This window comes from Rhinatrema bivittatum, chromosome 1 (assembly GCF_901001135.1).
Source record: "Rhinatrema bivittatum chromosome 1, aRhiBiv1.1, whole genome shotgun sequence".
Taxonomy (NCBI): domain Eukaryota; kingdom Metazoa; phylum Chordata; class Amphibia; order Gymnophiona; family Rhinatrematidae; genus Rhinatrema; species Rhinatrema bivittatum.
In genome coordinates, this window is record NC_042615.1 from 95,190,468 (window position 1) to 95,217,184 (window position 26,717).

Sequence of the window (26,717 nt, forward strand, 5' to 3'; positions counted from 1 at the left end):
TAGATGAACTCCAGCAAGGACGCCCACACACCGTGATGACATTACTGCATCATGAAAAAAATAAAAAAATAAAGCACTCACATAGCACTTTACTATCCTTCAGTCATAGACAACCACTTTTAAAGTATGCCGAACTAATTAGTGTTAGGAAGACATACAGAAGTATGAAAATCTCCAATGAACAAGCAGAAAACAAACTGTGTCCCCTAATCCAACAACATAATATTTGAAAAATAGGGTGGAAAAGAAAACAAAACCTCCTAAAGGAATAACTGACAGAAAGCAAATGACCCAAATTTAACGATATAGCATGAAACACATTTCATCCCTATAATATACAGATGGGTGATTTTGACAGAAAAGATTGGAAGAGGTGCCTGTGCCAGCTTTCTCTCTGCCACATATCCCCCCCCAACTCAGACCTTGTTTCTCCTTCTCACCCTCATCTTTCCTTCTCTCTCTCCCTTCCCACCGGGCCAGCTGGGTCGATTGGGCAGCGGTCTAACTTCTCCTTTGGTGGCTGAGATGAGCTCCACCAACCACCCTATCAGCACTGTGAACATTGTTGGAACTTCAGGCCTTGTGCCCGCACTGCCTGGCTGCTGATCTCAGGAAGCGCTGACACCTGGCTCATGAGCTTTCAAAATGCCCTAACTGTGCCTGTGGCACTTTTCCTCGGCCTCTGGGGCCTTTGAACGGTGGCAGATTCTTGAAAAGCGAGTTTGGCAAAATTCTAAAACAGAGCTGCCAAGTTATCCCGTGCCAGGAGGGAGCAGTGCTGATTTCAGTGGGTAGAATCGGGGACAACAAACACCACAGCGCTTTAGGATATAAATCCAAAACCAGGACAGACCAAAAAGTCCCCTAGGTTACTTGGCAGCTCTGCAAAAAATGTCCTGGGTCGGCGACCCGGCTTGACCTGGCAGTACAAGTCCCTGACCAAGGAGCTTACAATTCCAGGCAGTGTCAGAGGCAGCAAGAAATGAAGTGAATTGCCCAAGGTTCTAAACAGTGGGAGCAGGATTCGAAACTTTGTAGCTTGGCCCTTTCCCCTTTTGCCATAACCACTGGGCCATTCCCCTTTTTCTTCCGTTTTGAAAATATGGGATGTGCTTCCCGACTCAATAAAATTGCTTTTTCTCATTTGTTTTTGCTTTCAAGGTGGTATATACCCTACCCTTATCAAGTGATCAGTTTAGTGAGATGGATCACTCCAAGGTAATTGACAGTTCAAGGAAGTCCCAGGTCTGCTTGTTTATATGAACATGTTTTAGTACAGTCACTTAACTTCCACCCTGCTGCCCTGCTGGAAGCGTGAAGGTAACCTGTGGGCTCCTGAGCTGCTGATAAAGCCTCCCCCATCCCCCAGTTTGGCATGCAGAGGAGTCAGAATGATAAGGGCTTTGATTAATGTTTTGTTTTGTCACACAGCTTTCAGTAACGCTAAGGTGCCAGCTTTAGCTAAGTGTGCTCTGTTGCCACTTTGTTTTCCTTGAGACACAGATTCTTGAAATCTTTTATAAATCAAAGGGTTTCCTTTTATTAATAAAGATACATTTCATAGACTAGAATAGCAGGTTAAAACACTATAATACTTCAAATTTATGAGCTTGCCTGCTAGAAAAGGACCATAGTACTAACAAGAACTGGAATATTTAAATATTCCTTAGTCTTAGAAATGTAATATCTCTACCCAGCTATTTTGGGGGTTTTTTTGTAATTAATTATGTTTTTCATGGTTTTCCATGGTAATCATTTCTTACTTTAGAAACAGAGAAACATAGGCCATGACGATAGCTGAGGACCATTTGGTCCATCTAGTCTGCTTTAATTTCATTCCTGATAGAATGTCATGGACCCCAATTGAATTCAAATTGCACTTTTCTCAACAAATGTTTTTAAACAGGTTCACCAAACAATATGGCATGCAAATTTGCTAGTTTCGTTTGGTCATAAGTAATTGTCGGAATTAATACCATTAAATCTTTCTTATAGGAGTTAAACCATAGCATATGTCCATATTATATACATCTCAAACCTTCAGTGGCAATGAAAAATTCACATGCATTGATAAGTTTACTTATTTTAAAAACAAAGGTTATAGAAATATCCGGTGTTGCCAGAGATCCTCAATGTGCTTTTTGGGATTGTGTTAGATCACTTGAAACAAAGCTGGGACCAGCTTTTTCTATGCCCAGGGCACATATTCAGAATTATACTGCCCCCCATCCTGAATACACACACACATATCCTTTTTGAGTTTCTTTAGTTGTGGGCAATGCAGTTTATCATGGATTCTGCACGACACAGTAAGCCTATAATAATCAAGTATAAAGACTGGACGATTGGGCATCCAAATGGCAGATGAAATTTAATGTGGATAAGTGCAAGATGTTGCACATAAGGAAAAATTACCCTTGCTGTAGTTACATGATGTTAGGTTCCATATTAGGAGTTTCCACCCAGGAAAAAGATTTAGGCATCATAGTGGATAATACTTTGAAATCGTCAGCTCAGTGTGCTGCAGCAGTCAAAAAAAGCAACAGAATGTTAGGAATTATTAGCAATGGAAAGGTTAATAAAACAGAAAATGTCATAATGCCTTTGTATCGCTCCATAGTGAGACCCCACCTTGAATACTGTGTACAATTCTGGTCGCTGAATCTATGGAGAAGGTAAAGAGAAGGGCAACCAAAATGATAAAGGGGGTGGAACAACTCCCCTATGAGGAAAGGCTGAAGAGGTTAGGGCTGTTCAACTTGGAGAAGAGATGGCTGAGGGGGGAATATGATGATAGAGGTCTTTAAAATCATGAGAGATCTTGAACGAGTAGATGTGAATCGGCTATTTACATTTTTGGATAATAGGAGGACTAGGGGGCATTCCATAAAGTTAGCAAGTAGCCCATTTAAGACTAATCGGAAAAAAGGCTTTTCACTCAACACACAATTAAGCTCTGGAATTTGTTCCCAGAGGATGTGGTTAGTGCAGTTAATGTAGCTGGGTTCAAAAAATGTTTGGATAAGTTTTTGGAGAAGACCATTAACTGCTATTAATCAAGTTGACTTAGGCAATGACCTCTGCTATTACTGGCATCAGTAGCATGGAATCTTCTTGGTGTTTGGGTACTTGCTAGGTTCTTGTGGCCTGGTTTGGCCTCTGTTGGAAACAGGATGCTGGGCTTGATGGACCCTTGGTCTGACCCAGCATGGCAATTTCTTATGTTCTTATGTGGAGATGCCAGCATTATACCTTTTTGTAGAGGAGAGGTGTTCAGCAAAGGAGATGATAGAATGCATAAGACCTGAAGAACATAAGATATGCCATACTGGGTCAGACCAAGGGTTCCAAGCCCAGTATCCTGTTTCTAAAAAAGGCCAATCCAAGTCATAAATACCTGGCAAGGACCCAAATATTAGATAAATCACAAGCTACTATTGCTTATTAATTACCATAATAGCAGTTTATGGATTTTTCCTCTAGGAACTTATCCAAACCTTTTTTAAACCCGGTTACACTAACTGCAGTAACCACATCCTCTGGTAATGAATTCCAGAGCTTAACTATGTGCTGAGTGAAAAAGAATTTTCTTTGTTTTGTTTTAAATGAGCTACTTCCTAACTTCATGGAGTACACCCTTATTCTTCTATTATCTGAGAGAGTAAATAACCAATTTACAATAACTTTTTCAAGTCCTTTCATGATTTTGTAGTCTTCTATCATATCCCTCCTCAAGTCATCTCTTCTACAAACTGAATAGCCCTAACTTCTTTAGCCTTTCCTCAAAGGGCAGCCATTCCATGCCCTTTATAATTTTGGTTGTCCTTCTCTCCACTTTCTCTAGTGCAGCTATATTCTTTATGAGATGCGGTGACCCGAACTGCACAGAGTATTCAAGGTGTGGACTCACCATGGAGCGATACAGAGACATTATGACATACACCATTTTATTTGCCATTCCCTTCCTAATAATTCCTAACATCCTATTCACTTTTTTGATTGCCACAGCACACTGAGCCAACAATTTCAATGTATTATCCACTATGATACTTAGATCTCTTTCCTGGGTAGTAACTAACTCCTAAGATAGAACCAAATATTATGTAACTACAGCAAGGGTTATTTTTCCCTGTAGGCATCACTTTGCACTTGTCCACATTAAATTTCATCTGCCATTTGGATGCCCAGTCTTCCAGTCTCACAAGGTCCTCCTGCAATTTGTCACAATCCACTTGAGATTTAAGTATTCTGCATAATTTTGTGTCATCCGCAAATTTGATCACCTCACTCGTCGAACCCCTTTCCAGATCATTTATAAATATTTAAAAAACTCAGGTGCAAGTACAGATCCCTGAGGCACTGCTATTGCCATTGGTTTTATTTTTTTCCAACAAGACTTGTTCTATGTGTGTCCTGCTGGTTTTTTTCTCATTATTTCCTGTGAAACCAGGGAGCTTAAGCGGGAGATTTCTTAAGGGGTAGATTAAAAAAAAAAAAATAAAAAATATGCACACATCCTTGTGTGCATGGTTCCCGGTGCGTGCATATGGACACAGCTATTTTATAACATGTGAGTGTCAGCGCATGCGTGTTATAAAATAGGATTCCCGCGCACACATGCACACCAGATTTTAATATCCGAGCATGCATGTGCGGGCGGGTGGCCTTTTCCATGTGTAGGGGGGGTATTTTTTAATTTACATATGGCGATGCAAGTTTGTTTTTTCCCAGTTGCTTCCCAGTTTTTCTCCAATAAAGACCCTGGAATGGCTAAGGATGTGCTGAAAATACTATGGGACATGAAGGTGGCTGTAAGCATTAGGATACTCAGGGAATGATTTGATAGTCTTTTTTAAAGTTCTTCCCTCTTCTGGCCAGCATAATGATACATACAATTGAAAGTGGTTAAACTAAAAATCCCTAAACCTATCTTAACTATCCCGAAATTTTTTTATCGTAATACTTACTGCTCCTCCAGAGCAGAAGTATCTTCCACGCGCCAGCAGGCTGCTGGCATGCGCTTTCCCGAAACAGTGTATAACGGCACTGTCCTGCCCAGACCACGCCCCCGGTCTGCCCTTTTGTTCAGGCCTGGCATTTTGGCGTGTATCGGGGGATACGCAATTGACCGGGCTCTTTAGAAAATGCGCATGGTGCACGCAGGGCCCAGCCGCAAGCTTTTCGCATGCAGGGCTTTTAAAATTTGCCCGAAAGTGTTTAAGAGGATATTTTAATGAGGCAGTAAACCTATTAAAGTGTTGACAAGTGCTTTTGCCCTTTTTTCTGCTCATACTTTGCTCTGAAATCACAGTATAAATCATGCTTCAGACACTTCAGCTACCCTGTTCCACATGCTGCTGCCATCAGCAAAGCAATCCAAAAGGAGTAATGAATATCAGGCATATTGCAATGAAGCCAATACTGGACTAAAACCCTGTATAAAGGAGGTTGATTAATGGTTGCCCTGATGCACTAGGCCTCTTCATAGCATTTTTCATGTTCAAAATATAATTTTTATTTACTTTCTCTAATAAATATAATGCATTTTTCTCTAAATTTTCTAAGCTTCCCATGGGGACAAAGTAGCTTGCTTGCATAGCTCCATTTATGAATGTAATACAACTACAAAAAATGCTAAATTGATCATATATTGATAGAAATTATCCATACATAGTTCTTTTTCAGGTCAATTGTAAATTAATCTACAAACAAGTGCTGCAGTGTTTCCTTGAAAGGAGGCTCTTGTCTTGTGATCACCATCCATTGAACATCATTACTGCTACAGTTTCTGCTAGCATGGTATCTGATTAAGACTCCCAGCCATGATGGAGCCAGACTAAGTGGTGTAAGTAAGAAGGCTGAAGAAAATTAATGTGTCAGTGCTGCTAGAAGGTGAGGGTTTCCTTTTCGGTACTAGAATTGAAATTGTTATTGATGCTTATAATGAGAATCTTTAAGGCTATTTAAAGACCCCTGGAATGGCTAAGGATGTGCTGAAAATACTATGGGACAAGGTGGCTGTAAGCATTAGGATACTCAAGGAATGATGTGATGTTCTTTTGTAAAGTTCTTCCCTCTTCTGACCAGCATAATGAGGCATACAACCGAAAGTGGTTAAACTAAAAATGCTGCAAAAGAGATTTTGAAATCACTTCTGTTATAATATTATTGCTTTTATTATGCCACCTTTGCCATGTCATTTTTATTATAGGACTATATACATTTACAGTTATGCTGAGAAACTGAGAATTTTGCACTTAGTCTTTCCATCAAATTTCTGCTCTTTAAACTGTTGTTTTTACGTTAAATGAATGAAAATAATTTGGTGGTATAAATGGTTTCCTACACAAAAGGTTTACAGACAATAAAGAGTTCAAGTTGAAAAAAAAGTGGAGACACTTTCCATCTCCTTTGGCCTTTGTTCCTCTCCTCCCTTTCTTTCAGTCTCCCTTCCCTACTCCATTTTTTCTCTTCTCTTCACTCTTTCTTTCATCCTTTCCTTCTCTCTCCTCATTTTTTTCTTGTTTCTCTTCCCTCTCCAAACCATTAGTAGAGTGGCACTAATAACAGTCACTGTTCCTTTCTCCTTTCTCCTTCCTTTCCCCTCCTTCCTTTTACCCATCTCTATCCTTCATCTTCTCCCATATGCCACTTGTTCCTCTTTCCCTCTTCTCCATATTTCTTCTCCCTCTACTACTACTACTATTATTACTACTACTACTACTAAACATTTCTATAGCACTACATGACATATACAGCGCTGTACAAACATACAAAAAAGACAGTCCCTACTCAATAGAGCTTACAATCTAATAAAACAAACATACAGGACAAAAGACTTTGGGTATTTCATAAAGCAAGACAAAAAAAGAAAAGAAAGTTAGTTAATGGGGCTAAAAACAGACAATCAGGCAAGATTTAAAAGCAAATTCAAAAAGGGTGGGTCTTTAGATAGAATTTAAACATGGTGAGAGAGGGAGCATGATGCACCAGCTCAAGAAGACTATTCCAAGCACACAGTGTAGCCAGGTGGAAAGCATGGAGTCAGGAATTGTCAGTAGTGGAGAAAGGCACAGATAGGAGTGACTTGTACGATGAGCAGAGCGCATGAGGAGATAGAGAGAGATAAGTTAGAAGAGGTAGTGAGGTGCTGCAGAGTGAAGGCATTTGTAAGTGAGAAAGAGGAGTTTGAACTGTATGTGGGAGTGGATAAGAAGCCAATGCAGTGACTTCAGAAGAGGGGTTATGTGAGTGATCGACTTTGTGAAAGATAAGTTGTGCAGCTGAATTTAAGTCAGATTGCAATGGAGAGAGATGGCTGGTTGGGGAAACGTGTGAGGAGCAGGTTGCAATATTCTAAGTGGGAGCAGATGAGAGAGTAGATAAGAGTTCTGGAGTTCAGAAAGGAAAGGATTTTGGCAATATTATAAAGAAATAAATGGTATGTTTCAGCGTAGAGAAAGAGAGAGAGGAATCAAAGAGGACACCTAGATTACGGGCTGATGGGACCAGGAGGATGACCATGTTATCCACAGAAACAGAAAAAGGAGGAAGAGGGGCAGTGAATTTGGGGGGAAAGTTAAGGAGCTCTGTCTTGGCCATGTTGAGTTTAAGATGATGGCAGGACATCCAGGCAGCAATGTCAAAGTGGACCGAGATACAGGGACTGGATTTCTGGTGAAATCTCTGGTGTAGAAAGAAAGCTCTGGGAATCATCAGCATAAAAATGCTATTGAAAGCCGTGAGAGGAAGTCAGAGTACCAAGGGAATTAGTATATAGTAGGGGTGTGCATTCATTTTCGACATATTGGCAATCCACAATGTATATGCCCCTATTCGTTATATTCATGGGGAAGTGAAAAGTATCGTGACTCCCCATGAATATAACTTATCATCCATTTCATCTGTTGCACGGCGTGCGCGCGCTTTATTTCGCCGACATTTGCAATCGGAGGACGCCATTTCGGTGTATCCACTATCCAGAGCCAAAAACCAGCCCTTTCCTGTGAGTCATCAGTGACTCACAGGAAAGGGTCGGACAGGTTGGCATGGATACCGGAATACAGTGTATTTTTCAGTGCTCGGTGACGATTTTCCTGATTACCCAGCACTATATATACTTAAGCACGCGGTGTGCCATGCACATTTGTTTGCAGGGGTGGTGTGGGGAGGTGGTCTCTGTGGAAGCAGGCTGCACTCAGAGCTAGTCTGAGTTCAGAAATCTCTATTGAATTGCTAGCTAGGCTAGTTAATAGGGAAAAAAAGCTATGTATTCTTTATTTGGCTGCAGTGCCTGTGCCAGCTAGCCCTGTTTGTTTTTTAAGCAGTTTATTTAGGTGATCTGAGACGGTCTCTCTGAGCCAGGGAGAGAAGCTGCTAGCAGTGCCATTTTCTTTCATTCACCCTTTGGGCTAGGCTGCAAGCAAGCACCATTTGGGTGTTGTGGCTGGGAGAGATATATTCAATTTTGCTAGAATTTCCATTGGAAAATATATTTCATCGATTTTCCTGCTGTGCCAACAATTCCAGCTTTTTAAAACTGAGTTTGTTTAATTCAACTCTCTCGGTCTCTGTGCACTGGACTTCAGTGGGCTGGAAGTTTAGCAGACTGAACTTATTATTATTGGGACAGTCTGTGCAGTGAAATCCCCAGTCTCCCTCTTATGTGCTTACAAGCAAGCTGTGTGTGTGTGTGTGTGTTCACACCACACACATTACATTAGTGCATAGCAAGGCACTGTGACAGTGGGCAGTGGGTAGTTTAACAGACTGAACTTTATTATTGGGACAGTCTGTGAGTGAAATCCCCAGTCTGCCTCTTTTATGCTTATACACAAGCTGTGTGTGTGTGCACACCACACACATTACATTAGTGCATAGCAAGGCACTGTGACAGTGGGCAGCCAGTAGGCACTAGCAGTGACATTAAATCCATAATGTCAGGGAAAGCTAGATGTAGTCGTGTGATTCAGACTGGCAGAAGAGGCACTTGAAAAAGCACTAGTGCCACTCCCCCATTAAAGTTAAAAAGGGACCTGTCACAATCTAAACTCTTTGGAGGGGCAGGCAGCTCCATCCAGAAAAAAATGAAATCTGACCATGATGCATCGCCATTGCCACCACCTGTTTCTGACCCTGTAGTTTTGGAGGTGAGGGTAGGGGAGGCTGAGTCATGCCAGACAAAATGTTGACACCCAAAAGCAGCAGGGGACAGAAGTCTCGACTAACACTTAGCATTGACAATGTAGTGCAGTCACTGTTTGCTTCTGATTCAGATGAAGAATCATCTTTTGTGGGATTCGCATCAGAAACAGAAGAAGTAATAGCTGACGAAGCTTTAGGAGGGTCAGTTAGTCCTGTCTTAGCCACCACTTCAGTGCAGCAGGGGAGAGATGCAACTGATGAGGAGGAGGAGGAAGAGCAGTCAGCGCAGGCACAGAGGGTGACTGAGGCCTCTGGCATTGCTTCTCAGGGTGCACCCACTACTTCAGCTCCAGTGCCAGCATCCACCCCCAAGGCTTTAGAGAAGGGAGGATCACAAAAGACATCTGCGATCTGGAGCCACTTTAAAGTGACAGATGACCCATGTTTTGCTCTGTGTAATTACTGTGGCAGGGATATTAGCAGAGTCAAGCAAATGGGACATTTTTCAAATTTTGGCATGATGCACCATATGAAGAGGCAACACCCATTTTTTTCATTTCATTTTTCATTTATAAAATTTATTAATCGCCTAACACTGTTAGGCCTAGGCGATATACAAAATATACATACATAATAAAAGCAAAACAAACGAAATACAAATAGACACAAAAATTATCTCATAATAACTAACAAAAAAAAGTCTCATCCAGTATTGATAACCAAGAGCATTGCATTAATCAGATAACTCACATTAGCAGTTATATGCACGATTGAGAAGGAATTCCTTGAAAGACATTTTAATTTTCTTCACATCTTCAATAGATCTGAGATCAAACGGGATCATATTCCAGTGATTAGGTGCCGCTATAGAAAAGGCTGTTTCCCTTGTACAACAAGAGTACTGCCATCTGGGGATGGTGGCAGTACCAGTCAGGGTACCCCTTCCAAGCAGCGTAAAGTGGTTCAAAAGCAGCAGAGTCAGCCCACGCCCTCATCCCCTTCTAGTGGTCAGGTGGCAGGCCAGCAAACCCCTGACATGTGGCAGAAGCAACAACCCACCAAGGAGGAAATGGGGTGGAGTGTGGTAATGCTATCCTGGGGTAGGAGGCAGGCAGCCTCAAAAGTTGTAACCAGGAGCATTGGGGAAATGATTGCCCTTGTTGACCAGCCCTTGCAGTTAGTGGAGAATGTGGGTTTTAAGCATTTTCTGAAGGTCGTAGTTCCAAATTACAAAGTCCCCTCCAGAACCACATTTAGCAGAAAGGTCATCCCCAGCCTGTACAAGCAGTGTCACAGTGGCATGCAAGCGCTGCTAGCTAAGGCAGAGGGGAGAGTGCATTTCACCTGCAATATCTGGACCGCCATGAATGCTGCACACTCTTACCTCTCTCTGACAGCACACTGGTGGGACCTGGCTGAGGCAGGGGCAGGCAGCAGCTCTATTACTGAACAAGTATCAGTGTGGCGGTGGGCTTTACTACACACCCACCGGATGGACCCGGCCCATACCACAGTCAATATTCTAGCATGCATCAGACAGATGCTGGAGGGCTGGCAACTACACCAGCGAGACAGGAATCCTTAGGCAGGATTCTTTGTCACAGACAATGGTGCAAACATGGTTAAGGCAATAAACGACGGGCATTTTAAGAACATCCGATGTTTTGCACACACTCTGCACCTGGTAGTGAAGTCAGCTCTGGGGTTGGATTCCAATGACAAAGAGAATGAATACCTGCATAGGTTAATATACAAGTGCAGGAACATAGTAGTGCACTTCCACAGAAGTCTGAAGGCGGGGCAGGTTCACCGACAAAAGCGGACTGATTTGGAGATGCCTCACAAGCATCTCATTAAAGACATTGCCACCAGGTGGAATTCCACCTTTATGATCCTGGAGAGGTTAGTGGAGCTGCAGATACCCCTTCATGAACTTTCTGGTACAATGGACGTAGGTGTGCAGAATCCCCTAGGGCATCATGATTGGTTAGTCATGAGTCAGCTGGTAAAATCCTGCAGCCCTTCAAGGATGTCACAGAGGAGCTGAGTTCCAGAAGTGCCACCTTGGATGACATCATCCCTATAGTAATTTCCTGGTATGAACATTTGGAGGCCTTAACAGGAAGAGGGAATGACAGTTGAGGTGCTGCATTGTCTGGATGTTTTGCATGTGCAGGTGGAAGAGAGATTAAGGCCTTTAACAGAAGAGAACACATACATGCTCGCCAGTCTGTGATCCCCGTGTGAAAGGGAAACTCGCCCTACAGTACGATTGTCTTTTATTGGTGAAGGACCTGCTGTTAGCAAAAGTCCGTGAACAGGAGCGCCATAGGCACAGACAGATTAGGCGTGAAGCAGAGGTGGAAACAGCGGGCACTTCAGAGAGTTGTGCTGCTAGCCCAAGCAGGAGCAGCACTCTGTCAGTGCTCTTCCACTTCAGAATGCCAAAGGCATGTTGCCCATAAAGATTCATCTGTTGAGCAATGGGCAAGAGAGAAAGCAGCTGGCATGAGTGACTCTCAGCCCACCCAAGCAAAGGAGACACCAGCACAGCTGTCAGTGACACGATATCTCTCAGAGCCGACAGAGAACATGCAGACAGATCTGCTGGCATATGGGGCACACAAGTCCACTGTATGGCCACACCTAGCCAAAGTGGCTCAGGGATATCTGTCATGTCCACCAACCAGTGTGCCCAGTGAACGTGTCTTTTCAATGACAGGGGATATCATGAGCCCTCACCGCTCAAGGCTGGCACCAGAGTTGATGGAAATGCTAGTGTTTTTGAAAGTAAACCTACCTTTGCTTGGGTTTCCAAATTTTCCCTGTGAATGGCAAGATTAATAAAAGCAAGTGAAAGCCTTGCAGCAGCTCCAACTGCCTCCTATGCTCCAGATAATATAAGCACTGTAGCACATGTACCTGACTTGAAACGCTGTGCCTGACCGCCCACTGTCCAGGCCGTACATCCTTACAAGGGCCTGACTTGAAACGCTGTGCCTGACCATCCAGGCCGTACGACCCTACAAGGGCCTGATCTCAAACACTGTGCCTGACCGTCCATTGTCCAGGCCGTACGTCCCTACAAGGGCTTGACCTCAAACACTGTACCTGTCTGTCTAATGTCCAGGCCTTATGTCCGTGCAAGGGTTTGACCTCTGTCCTCGACTGCTGTGCCTGTCCATCCAGGCCTTATGTCCCTAGGTGGGATTGACTCTGTCCTGTATTGCTGTGCCTGTCCATCCAGGCCTTATGTCCCTACAAGGGATTGACCTTGATTGCTGTGTCTGTCCGTCCAGGCCTTATGTCCCTAGGTGGGATTGAATCTGTCCTGTACTGATGTACCTGTCCATCCAGGCATTATCTCCCTTCATGTCCTTGACCTCTGTCCTCGATTGCTGTGCCTGTCTGTCCAGGCCTTATGTCCCTACGTGGGCTTGTCTCTGTGCTGTAGTGCTGTGCCTGTCTATCCAGGCCTTATGTCCCTATGTGGGCTTTGACCTCTGTCCTCGACTGCTGTGCCTGTTCATCAGGCCTTATGTCCCTATGTGGGATTCACCTTCTGTCCTCGACTGCTGCCCCTGTTCATCCAGGCCTTATGTCCCTATGTGGGCTTGACCTCTGTCCTTGACTGCTATCCCTGTTCATCCAGGCCTTATGTCCCTAGGTGGGATTCACCTCTGTCCTCGAATGCTGTGCCTGTCCGTCCAGGAATTATGTCCCTACAAGGGTTTGATCTCGATTGCTTTGCCTGTTTGTCCAGGCCTTCTGTCCCTATGTGGGATTAACCTCTGTCCTCGACTGCTGTCCCTGTTCATCCAGGCCTTATGTCCCTAGGTGGGATTCACCTCTGTCCTCGACTGCTGTGCCTGTTCGTCCAGGCCTTTTGTCCCTATGTGGGATTGAACTCTGTCCTCAAATGCTGTGCCTGTCCGTCCAGGCCTATGTCCCTACAAGGGTTTGACTTAGATTGTAAGCCCTCTGGGGATAGGGAAATACCTACAGTACCTGAGTGTAATCCACTATGAAGTGCTGGAAAAGCATGAAAAGCGGAATATAAATAAATTTAAAAAATAATTGCTGTGCTGTCCATCCAGGCCTTATGTCCCTAGGTGAGATTGCCCTCTGTCCTCGAATGCTGTGCCTTTCCGTCCAGGCCTTCTGTCCCTGCATGGGCTTGACTCTGTCCTGTATTGCTATGCCTGTTGGTCCAGGCCTTATGTCCCTACAAGGGTTTGACCTCTGTTCTCGACTTCTGTGCCTGTTCGTCCAGGCCTTATATCCCTACAAGGGTTTGACCTCTGGCATCGACTGCTGTGCCTGTCCATCCAGGCATTATGTCCCTACAAGGGTTGGACCCATGTCCTCGACTGCTGTGCCTGTTTGCCAGGCCTTATGTCCCTAGGTGGGATTCACCTCTTTTCTTGACTGATGTACCTGTCCGTCCAGACCTTATGTCCCTAGGTAGGATTGCCCTCTGTCCTTGAATGCTGTATCTGTCCGTCCAGGCCTTATGTCCCTACAAGGGTTGGACCTCGATTGCTGTGCCTGTCCATCCAGGCCTTATGTCTCTACAAGGGTTGGACCTCGACTGCTGTGCCTGTTCGTCCAGACCTTATGTCCCTATGTGGGCTTGACCTCTGTCCTCGAATGCTGTGTCTGTCCGTCCAGGCCTTATGTCCCTATGTAGGCTTGACCTCTGTCTTCCAATGCTGTGCCAGTCCGGCCAGGCCTTATGTCCAGTCCTAATGGCTGAACCCTCATTGCAAAGGGAAACCTTAGTCTCTGGCAATTCAAACTAGTAATCCTTCACAGCATGGATCCTTAAATAAAACAAACAGTTTTCTTTAGTTTCAGGGCAGAGAAGAGAACTTCCTCCGTCTTGCTTATGAAGTCATGATCTGTTTGCAAATGCTTAAATCCTAACAATTTGTACCATTATACACTCTATGGGCCAACTCATTCCAGGGATCCCTTTCCTGCTCAAAGCAACGGGAACTCTCCCCATTGTTGCAGCCTATCTCTTACCACCTGTTGACCCATGTTCTGTTATTGATCTGAAGCTACGAGTTGCTGAAGTTAGCAATCTGTTATTGATCTGATGTCTGATGGGAGGAGCAATCAGATAGTAGTTAGCACACTGTTCGAGATCTGTAGTTATACATGAGAGTAGAGGGTGGATCCTTGGACCAGTGGCAGATGACCAAGCCCCTGGGGAATGATCCCGAGAGGGACCACTGGTCAGGCTCAAAGTTAGGAGAGAAACACACACTAATTCTTTTATTAGACAGTATACTGAACCACCAGAGATGGCAGTAGTGAGCTGGTAAGCCCGGCTGGGCTATAGTCCCTCAGATACAGGAACAGCAATTCCTGGTGGCTGAGCTGAAGAGAGACTGAGATATACTGAGTAGGCAGGGTATGCAGATGGTAACACTCACACAATGTCCCAATGAAGCCCAGGAGCTGGAAAGTATAGGCCCTCAAGGAGCGAGTACCTGGTTCCAGGGAAAGCTCAGAGAGAATGATGGTAACTCACTGATGTAGCTGATATAGTTGGTAGTGATGACTTCCAGGCAGAAGAGTATATGAAGCAAGTCTGGGATCAGGGCCTTCAAGGAGCGAGTACCGGTTCCAGACTGTTACCTGAAAAAACAAAGAGAGAGCGAGGCCCCCGAGGAGAGGGTACTTCTGGAAAGTACGAGGAAGCAAAGAGAGTCCGTTGTCAATCCTTGCTAAATCGATGTTTTAGCAAATTCTGAGACCTTAAATATCCATCACAGGTGACGTCATCTTCGGGGGATGCCCCCGAGGTTTGCGCCAATGCCGGTACTTCAATTGGGATGGCGCTGCACACACGCCTCTAGGCCTCCAGGAAACATGGCGGTTGCAGCGTCGAGCCGGTCCAGGAACACCGGAGGGTCCTCGGCAAATGGATGCCGCGGCAGCCAATCTTCCCGTGGATGGAGAGGGAGGTGCCAAAGAGGCAAGGAGGGTGGAGAGAGGGCGTCGGACACCAATGGACACAACATGTTCAGAACAAGAAACGATCTCCAAGGTACTTAGACACAACACAGTGAGACCCTGCTCCAGGTCGCCACGCTTTGAAGGATTGTGCTCCACTCTAGTGGCCAACTCATTCCGGGGAGCCCTTCCCAGCTCAAAGGAAAGGGAGCTCTCCCCAGGTATAGCCAGCCTGTATCTACCCTATGACCCATGTTGAACCGCTGTTTACATGGTAACCTTCTCCGCCTCGGCCTTGAAAATTCTCATTTGTATATCTGCTAACATTACCAGATTTTAAAAGACCAGCGAGAGCTCACTAGACGCCAACAGAAACACCCGACTCTAGGGGAGAACCCAATCTAGGGAGCCCTTTCCTGCACAAAGGAAAGGGAACTCTCCCCGGGTATAGCCAGCCTGTATCTACCCTCTGCCTCTGTGCTTGCTGCCATACACCAGATGACTCACTCAATTCCTTGTGGTATTCTAGCCACTATCATGGTTGCTCAGTGTGTTGGTGCGAGTCTTTCTTCTTGCTATGTTCCTCCTTCATTGTGCTGTAGGATTCAATGGCACTTATCTTGCCGCTTTGCCTGTCATGCTGCCTTCGAGGGTTCATGCATCTCTTATCGGTGCTCTCTTTTGAAGCTGTGGTGTGTTTTTGACACTCTCGCTGCTGCTTTGTGCCTCTATTAAAGCACTCTTCTTGCCACTCCTGGTACACCTTTGCCCCTTTAAAGTACCTTAGGCTATTCATGCCACTTTGGTGCCACTTTGCCACAGTCTAAGTACCTTGGAGCTGTTTTGTTGTTCTGATGATTGCTTCCCAGATGTTTCATCAAAATTGATAATTAAACCCCAATTCTGCAGCCAAAAATAGGCTGTAAATACTTCCCCCAATGACTTTAATGGGAACCGGAAAATGAATGCACGTATCAACGTATCGGGGGTGCCATTGAACGAATGCAATATATCTGGGCCCCGACGAATACGTATCCCAAATCCAATTAATACTTTCCGGCTGCACATCCCTAGTATATAGTGAGAAGAGAAGAGAGTCCGGGACAGAACCCTGAGGCACACCAATTGATAGCAAAATTAAAATGGAGGAGGAACCACCAGAGGAAATGTTAAAAGTGCAATGGGAGAGGAATGAAGAGAACCAAGACAGGACAGAGTCTTGAAACCCAAGCGAGAACAGAGTATCAAGGAGCCTCTCTTTCCTTCTCCTCCCTTCTCTTCCTCCTTCCAGCTTGCCTCTCTCTCACATTTAACACCCATTATCTTCCCCCTCAGCTGCAGAATCAGTGGGAGAGCAAAAACATAATTATCCTCTATCGTGAGACTCCGTAATTTGAGTCTAAAATATGAAGAAGGGAAGAGACAAAAGAATGGAGATTTAGAAAATTGTTCATACAGTCCTTTGACATGTTCCTCCTCCTTCCTCTTTCAAGTTGTGTATACAATTTAATAATATAGACTACTGGAAACATCTCTCTGTATATAATCTGCTACTTTTGTGTGTTGATCACTGATAGTCACACTCCATAAACCATATTTGTACTGACTTTTCAGGACATTTATTGACTGATTTGGTTTCTTGAGGGTCTACTCTCAGTATCCCACACAAATTGTCCCCTAACAACCTTAATTAAACATTAAATACTATAAAAATGATATTTTCATGGCAATTATTTTATGCAGTTCATAGAAACAGAGAAACATGACATCAGAAAAGTTCCTATGGCCTAACTAGTTTGCCCACTCATGATAACTGCTCCACTCTACAATCCCTACCACACAGAGATCCTCAGTGCTTCTCCAAAGCATTTATGAATTCAGTTTCTGTCCTTGTCTTTTCCACCTCCATTGGGACACTATTCTATGCATCCATCACCCTTTCTGTAAAGAAAAATGTCCTTTGATTGCTCCTGAGTCTATCCACTTTCACCCTCATCCTATGATCCCTCTTTCTAGAGTTTCATGTTAGGAAAATCATGTTTATACATGTTAAACAGGTTCAGAGCATTGCCCAGTTGCTGTGTGGGTGAAAGTATGCAGAGAGTGTTACAGCAAAGAAAAGTGTGCTGACTTTCTACTGCTTAGGATCATTTCAGCAGGTAGGAAAGGTCAGGCAATTGACTCTATATACATAAATGCCATTTTTGAGGGAGCCTTACACTTCTTTTTGAAAGTCTATATATGGATAATAGCAATCCCCAGTCCATATCAAACAAGTTACTTAGGTGTTGATATGTTTGAAGTTTGAAAGCCATTACCCTACAACTTCCCCAAGATTCCTGGGAATAGTGCCACAAATTACATCACAGCAGGATAATATCTAAATGGTTTATGCTATGTGTGATGTGTCATGTGATGTCAACATACAGCAATCCAATTCAGAGTATAATGCATAATTTGTAGTATTGTTACAAGCATAGCTGTTTCCAGATTTCCGATGAAATTGTAGTGGAGCAGCTTAAAAGATGTTAAGTAAAGAGACTTAAGGCTAAAACTTGCAATTGATGTAGAGTTAGTAGCACTACTATCTCAGTGCACTTTTAAAAAAAACCTCTCAATACTCAGTATATTACTTGAAGTTTCTTTCAATGTGTTTAAAATAAGGAGATCATTTACATGAGTCAATATTTAAACACTATGGGGCCGATGCAATAGATACACACAGAAAGTGGGCGCTGAACAGTCAGCGCCCACTTTCTTAATGCACCACCAGGCGCCATGCAATATTAGTTAACGCCTATACAACCTGCTTCCAACTGCTGATTATGCAGTGCACTTGGCCGTATGGGGGCAATTTGCAAATTGCATGCATAGCTCTTTGACAAGCAGCAGAATGTATATATGCAAAAAGAGTTGTGAATTGTGCACCTTCTATTTTGTGCTGGCAGCCGAGAGGAGTAAAATAATATGCACGTTTTTGAAAATGTTTTGTACGCATGCAATTTTCTCCCTCGACTTAAATATGCTTCCAGGAGGAATGCCTCCTTGCAATTCAGCTAAAAGTATACTATGAGGGCTATTGAAGCCCAGGCATGCTTTAGGCAGGCTGAGGAGAGCAATTTCTGAAAGGGCAATCTAGACATGTTAGTCCTTTTAATGCAGCTAGATTGCTTTGAACGTTGCCCTCTATAAGGTGCTTAAAATGTGCTAATATGTGATTCACCCCAATTATTTTTGGCATCTGGAGGGTGAATGGTGAAAAAGAACCCCACAAATAACAACAGACATAAAATCAGATTTTCAGAAGTGGTAAACAAACTTTTCATGGTGGCCTGATAAGAACATTCATTGTGTTTGGGATGAGGATCCTCCATAGATTCTCTATAATGTCCCCACAAATGCTGATATATAATATTTAATTCAGTTATTCACTCTGCTTGATCCCCTCTGTAGACAGGAAGAATTTTACCATCAGAGAGCATTATTTACCAACTTCCAATATAACTAGACACACTGATACATACTGAGATGAACACCCAAGTTGATGCTAGCTACCAAGTCAGCTAAGTAGACTATAGGGACATATCGGTCATCCTGCGTACCCTTGATGTGGGTGGAGCAGGTGGTCAACCAAGGATTGAAACATTGCAGAGTGCCATGGAATCCAAATGATATTAAGGTAAACTGGAAAGGTCTCCCTGGCATCAAGAACATAGACTTCTTTGCTGCTGGTGTGAGAGGTACTTGCCAATAGCCTTTTGTAAGGTCCAGGGTAGAGATGAACTGTTGTTTTGAAAATGAAACAACTGTCAAATACACCATTTTTTAAAATATTTTGCACGGTTTCAAGTTAGTGTGCACTATTTTGAGTTAGTGCACTTTATTTCAATTTAGTGCATTCTATTTTGATTTAGTGCTCACTAAAAACAAAACAAAAATTGAAAATAAAAAATTATGCAAAACAAAAATTATAAAAATGAAAATAAACTAAAACCAAAAAATAAAAATAAAACAGAACAAAAAATATTTCCATGCGTATGCCTGCCTATAGCACATCTGATCCATGGACTACCAGGTTACTCAGATGAAATACCACCTAAGGCATATATTAGATTAGACTGAATTTGTACTAATAAAATGCTAACTTTTCACCTCAAGTGTCACAGTTTAGGTCCTCTCTGCTGTCTTAAATGAGATTAATTTAGTAATGTCAGCTACATCTCCAATGAGTAGTAATTCATACCATAAAGATATCTTGCATCTCATCTGTGTCTTAAAGTAGAAGTATAAGGGCTTGTGGTACAGGGACATTAAGCCTTTAAGCTTAGGAGGATATTAGCATGGCTTAAAATCAATAAGAACTACAAGTGAAGAAAAACAGTGTAGCAAGAACTAATAAAATTACAATGTTGAAATATGTCATGCATACAAAAGCACTCAAATATTTGGGATCAAAAGTTCTTGCTCTATTGCTTCTTTTCCTAGTCTCTAAAATAATCTCTGAAAGAATGTTAAGAAACACTTTGGTATGTTTGGCTGATGCCCTAGTTTTGTATTTTGATTCATTATGCTAAAATAAAAGAACAAAACTTCCACATATTTACTATTAAACAGTAATGTTTACAATTGTGGAAATGGAGACATTTTATGAATATCTGTCAAAATGCAGTTTCTGTCTTATTTCTCCCTCTCCCTACTACTGTTTTATGGATTCACACATTAGAAGAAACTATATACATGTAATCCCCAACACCTAACACTTAGCAAGGAGATCATCTTCAGAAACTGTTGAGTACTGACAGTGTAGTATCTGGAAAAGAGTTCGGATCCATGCTCTAGGAGGCAGGATTTACAAGTAATGCCCAGGGATTCACTCCCAGTGCAAAAATTAAAAACAGTCCACACCAAAAATTGTGATCCAAAACAAAGAAAAGACTTTACTAGAAATGTAAAGTAGTCCAATAACACACAAACAGAAAGCACCCAAACCTGCAGGTAGTTCATCACAAAGCAGAAGATATAAGAAGTGCAAAAACAGTCCTTCTCTAGCTCAAAGTCCCAAAAAATACAATTATTCATGCACTGTGAGATCCACATAGACAAAAAGTTATTCTTCCCTAATTTCCAAGTGGTCTCCTCTTCCTCAGAAACCTTCCAGAATCTAGGGAATCCTTTTTCCAACAGAAACAAAAATCAAATACCTGGTGCATCTCTCAGTCCTCCTAGTGATATTTCCTTTAAAATCTTTGAACAGATAATTTGCCATAGTAATACACAACTTCATTTTTTACTTCATTTCTAATGCTTCAAATGGTTGTGGCACCACTATCATCTTTAAAGATCTATTAAAAAGGTTAATATACCCAGCAGCCCCTCTTTGAGCTCTCTTAGTATGCTGGAATATATCTCATCCAGCCCCATGTGCTTCTACACTTTTAGTTCTGTTACAAGTTCTAACCAAACACTCTCTTCTGTAAATGAGGCAGTATCTACCTCATGCCCATCTGTACTCTTGCCAACTAGCAGCGATCCTCCTCCTAGGTTTTTCTTAGTGAAGACTGAACTGAAGTATGTGTTTAATATTTCTTCTTTTTCCTCATTTCTTTCCACTTGTTGCTCTTTGTCACCTTTCAGTCTTACATTTTCATGCCTGGTCTTCCTCCTTTCTCTAACATATCTGAAAAATGTTTTGTCATCTTGCTTTACCTCCTTTGCAATCCTTTCTTCTACTTCAGTTTTGTCATCCTGATTACTTTACCAGGTATTCTTCCCTGTATTCTTCATTTTGAAATCCTTTGTATTTTTTGAATGCTGATATTTTTGCCTTTATGTTTTCAGCTACCTTTAACTGTATTGGTTTCCTTTTCCACTTACTTTTATTTATTTTTCTTACATAAAGATTTGATGCCTTTATTATAACTGCTTTTAATTTGGCCCATATAACATCATGTATGTGAACAAACTGTTATCCCATTATTATATGATAAATCCATAGCATTTTCTGTTTAGATGTTGTCACAGACATCACGGACCTGGAGGGGGGGGGGGGCGGTATTCTGGCTTACATAAAACATCCATGTTTTATTACTCAGGCAGTTAAACTTTCCCCCCAATCAGTCCTCATGACAAACATTCTGTAAGTCTGAAATTGTTTATTGTACAAGAAAACTTTACTCACAATTGTTGCACTTCAGACGCAAGCCCCAGGCAAGAATCTTTGGTAACTTGAATTATGACAGGAGAAGGGAGAAGGAAGTTTCTTGTGTTGCAGGAGTTAGTTATTGTAGAGGTGGGAAGGATAAGGGGAATATGAGGCTGATTTATCCATAGAAGTTGGCAATAAGAGGGAAGGTGAAACCCAATCCATTTCAGGGGGTAACACAGAGCACTGGTACTCAGAGGCAAGCTGGAACAATTGACTCGTGGCCGAGAGCTGCCAAAGAAATGCCTCCACAAGCTAGAGGCAGGGGACAGGGTCCAATGGCAGCGAGCCTAAGAACCATGTAAACCAGAGGGAACATGAAGGGCAGTCCTTTGAACTTATAAAAAAAACAAAACAAAAAAAAAAAACAACAACAAGGGGACAACCTTATGCCATGGAAAGATTTATTAATATATGATTACAGAGCCCGACTCCGGCCGAGTTTCGCCAGTTAAGGCTGCATCAGGGGCTAAAATTATAAAATGAATAAAACTATAGGCATAGCCTTCATGGTTACAAAGTTTTATTCAATAGGTCCTATAATAGAGATGTTTTGCAAATTCAGTATCTGATCAACTTGAGCTCTGCTAAATTGTTTAAGACTTAATGTTAATTCCTTTTGCAATCTTTTATTTTAGATTGAAATTTGACAAAATAATTTATTTATGTAGTTTCGTTTTGACATCAGAAATCATGTGAGTTTTTTTAAAAATAATTCTTGAGAAATATTGTGAATTTTGTATAAATGTGATAAAATTTGTTTTTAACAATTAATTTTTTTTTTAATTTTATAATTTTAGCCCCTGATGCAACCTTAACTGGCGAAACTCGGCCGGAGTCGGGCTCTGTAATCATATATTAATAAATCTTTCCACGGCATAAGGTTGTCCCCTTGTTGTTTTTTTGCCTTGGCTACGTGGGACCACCTTCCGATTTGCTTTATTGGACCTTTGAACTTATAAGGCACCCTGGAAAACTTAAGTTAGGTTGAATAGGATTCAAGCTCTCCCGATGGTGAGAGAAAGTGGAGGGGGGACCTCTTAAAGACAAAGGATCACAGATTCTTATCATAGGTTACAAACAGTGCTTCATTAGGAATCCTCAGAAGTGAGGAAGGTACTAAACAGTTAAACTACAGTACATACAGATACAAACATGTACCCACTGCTGGGGACAGAACAGGGGGCATAGATATCTGATGGAGTTATATAGGTCCTCACAAGTAGTAGCTGATTGGTAGGACATGAGGCACCAGGTTATAGCAGGAGGCGGAGGTATGGTCAGGTAGGCTGAGGTTAGGACAGGCAGCATTCATACATCTGCTGTAGTCAATCTGAAGTCAGGGTAGGCAGCATTCAGGCACAGGCCAGGGTCAATATAAGGTCAAGGCAGGCAGTGTTAAGGCACAGGTGAGAATCAATCTAAGGTCAGGGAAAACAGTATTCAGTATGAGGTCAGGAACAAGGGCAGGTCACAAACCTTTTCCGCCAGAAAAAAATCAGCAGAACCAGGGGTCACGAGCTGAGGCTCCAGGGAGGAAGACTAAGAACCAATATCAGGAAGTATTTCTTCACGGAGAGAGTGGTGGATGCCTGGAATGCCCTTCTGGAGTAAGTGGTGAAGTCCAAAACTGTGAAGGACTTCAAAGGGACGTGGGATAAACATTGTGGATCCATCAGGTCTAGAGGACGTGTATAAAGAGGAGACAGCAAAACACTGCACGGAGTGGCAGTAGCCACAGAGGCATTCACGGAGCGGGATGCCAGTGGCCAGTGGTTGGTGTTCCACCTTCTCGGAGCGGAAGGATGGAGGGCTGCCATCTCCAAATTAAATTAAAAAAAAAAACAAAAAACCATGGGTGGGTAAGAGTATGTAAAATTAACGGAGAGTTCATAGGCTATAGGTATTACCAGTTATTAGGCTTATTCAATATTTGTTGATAGTTAATGTGGCTTTCAATGCATACTTCACTTTCAATGCATATCCAGCATAGCTCTCTGCTTCAACGGCAAGGGAGAAGAAAAACTAATAGTTCACGCATATCCAGCATAGCTCTCTGCTTCAACGGCAGGGGAGAAGAAAAACTAATACTTCACGCATATCCAGCATAGCTCTCTGCTTCAACGGCCGGGGAGAAGAAAAACAACCAATAAGGGCTGAATAACATAGTCTGGGTAAACAAATAAGTATGGGTGTAGCTTGCTTATTGCGGCGGTTACTACCCCTAACTAATCAAGCTTGATATTTCACTTGGATGCAGCTCCATCACTGCTCTCTGCATTAATGGTGGGGGTGAAAGGGAAATAGAACCAAGGGTGGCTAAGAGCCAAGAGAAACAGATAAGTATGAAAGGAAAGAAGTGTGAAGCTTGCTGGGCAGACTGGATGGGCCGGTTGGTCTTCTTCTGCTGTCATTTCTATGTTTCTATGTTTCAGTTCATTTCGTCTGGTGCCCTTAAAGTCTATGGGTGCTGTTACAATCATTGTCTCTGTATCTTAGTTGTGCCTCTGTCAGAGGGTTACAGTGTAAATAAATATATCATCAGAATAGGATTACCACTATAGCAGAGAGCATGTATCAATGTCTGCAGGAAAGATATGCACAGAGATTAACTCTCTCTTGCAGCATGTGCAGAGTGTGCAGTGACAATCACAAGGGACAGCTTGATTTCTTTGTTTAAAGTACAGGGAAGATAACTTTCAAACCACCACTAGGGATGTGTATTTGTTTCACAAGAAAATGCAAAATGCAACGAATAAGGTTAATTTGTTTCATTCAGGGGGCCCCAAAATGAATTGGGGGCCCTCAATGAAACAAACCTTATTCATTTATTTCATTTTAAGAAAATGCATCTAGGCCTGAACCTGGGGCCTTGTCTACCACATAGACTGAGGCCCAACTCCAAGCCACAACTCAGACACAGAGACAATGACTATAACAGCCCCCATAGACTTTAAAGGCACCAGACCAAATGAACTGAAAAAGATGTTGTTTTTTATTATTTCGGTTCAGTTGCAACAAAACAAAACAAAAGCCAACTTTTTTGTGTTTTTCCCATTCAGATTCAAACTAATGTACATTCCCAAATCTCATTATATTGTACTACTGGCTGCTACCCATGTAAAAGTTTCCTGATTGTGCTGGGCCTCCTACCAGCCCACATGACCTTTTGACCTTGGGCTGCTCTGGTCCTCCTTGTAGTCTGCTTGCCGATTAGACTCACATGTCAGCAAACATGTGCATGCATGGGCCCTGACAGACATACACCACTGTCAGAAGCATAAGTGCGTTATGTGGATAGATTAGCTCATTTTCATGGCTAGTATTTCATTCTCTTTATCTTGCATTGTTTTTATTCCTTTTTGCTAAATGTCTTATTCATTTCCATGTTTATTTTACTGTAAAATCTGTAATTTTTAATTAAATAAGCCACCAAACTTTTATGTTTGCTAATGAGCAAGTTGAGTTCAGCTTTTGGAGTATAAAATGAATAGTTCTGTCATTTTAGTTTAGCCTTCAGGAAGTGTGATTGCAATAAGCCTTTCAATGAAGAAGAAGCAATGGATTCTTAACTCAGGAATTGATCTTAACATGAATTTCCCAAGGCTAAGCATGGACAGTCTCTGACCTAGAGGCAAACACTAGTTCTTTAGTTTAGGAAGCTTATTCCATCATAAGGACATGATCAAGAAAACAACAATGTGGCAGCAGCATCCAGATGGTATATGAGAACTAGCATACAGAAAAACACCATTCATAGAAGGACAATAAATATAGAATACTAGCTAATTATCAAGAATGAATTAATGGAAAAGATATTATGAGTAAATTTGTAAAGTGGAATGTGACTGGAAAATTTTGTGACAAATACATATTATTTACTTGTAGCTGAACTCTCTCTCTCCCCTTTGTGATTAAATCTGTTTTCTATCAGTTCAACTGTTTCAGAGCTTGTGATTTCTCATGCTTGCTAGTGAACTTTCTCAGCATCACTCACCCAACATGTATTTTATACTCAGTCCACTGCATTGGTGTGAATTTGAACAATATAAATGCACTCTTGGTCTCTCATGCTGAGTCCTACAGGACAGAAATCTATCACATTTTAAGACAAGAATATGAAAAACAAGCTATTCTTTTTTAAAGCATCCAATACTTTTTTTCAGTTGTTGAAATTGTTGGGAAATAAGTTGAACATTTTACTACACAGTTTAAAAAATATATATATCTGGTCAAGAAATAAAAACTAAGTCCAAATCTTTCCTGAGCTTGGTGGGGCTTGTTGAACAGGGCAGACCACAGATCACTTCAGATATAAGAAGATTGCTCACAACTTACCGCAGATAAATCCAGACCAATAGAAGCTTGTTTTGATCTTAATATCTACAAGGTAATACTTCTGAATTTTCAAGGCACACTATTTTTGAGCATTATGAATAATGTGAGTCTGAAAACATTTAGATGGTAATTTTCAAAAGCATTTTCATGGATAAAATAGTGCTTTACCCAGATGTGGCCTGTTACAAAATTACCCATCTGATGTTGTGTATGTGAATTTACACAGGAATATCCTGCAAGGGTTTAAGATTACCAGGATTAAGCAAAGGTGTTCCAGAAGATGATTTAGGGAAGAGTTTGCATTACATGCCTTATAATGCTATTTTCAAAGGGCTTTTGTGCCAAGAAACACCTTGTGTACATGCATATGTTTGAGATGTGTGCACAAATGATTTTAAAAACAAACAGACTAAGTATGAACTTACATATTCACATGGGAAAGTAAGCACATACAAAATTTGTGTGTTTGGAGCAAGTCTGAGCATGGTTTGGATGTTAACAGATGTTTCAGAAGATCAACTGTTGCTATTCTTGCCAGGGTTAAAATCTGTTGGATTGGTAACAACTAGAAATTGGGTCTTCTTGGAAATAGCCCCTCTGTTATGGAATGTTCTCCCTCTTGGTTTACGTCAAATGTCAAACTGTGTTTTAGAAAAGCTTTGAAGGTGCATTTTTTTAATGTTAGGTTTCATGTGATTTTTGTAGTGATTTGGTATTATAAATTGTTTTTATTGTTATCCACCATGATAACATGAGAAATTGGTAAAATGGCAGACAATATTTTTAATAAATAAATAAATAAAAATACACTTTTCTACTTTATAACAAACGTACAAGCGTATATCATCAAGATTACGCAAATGCTTTTACACCTGCTATTTGTGGTGATGCGGCTATGGCTGGAACCATGAGCTGCCTCTCACCTTTGTCGCCGTCCCGACTGGGCCGCAGCTCCATGTCCTGTCTCGCCTGAGTCTTCGTTGCTTCCTGATGTTCCATGTCTTCATGTTTCGAGGTTCCTAGTCCAGGACTCCTGATGTTCAAGACTTCCTGATATTCCGAGGTTCCG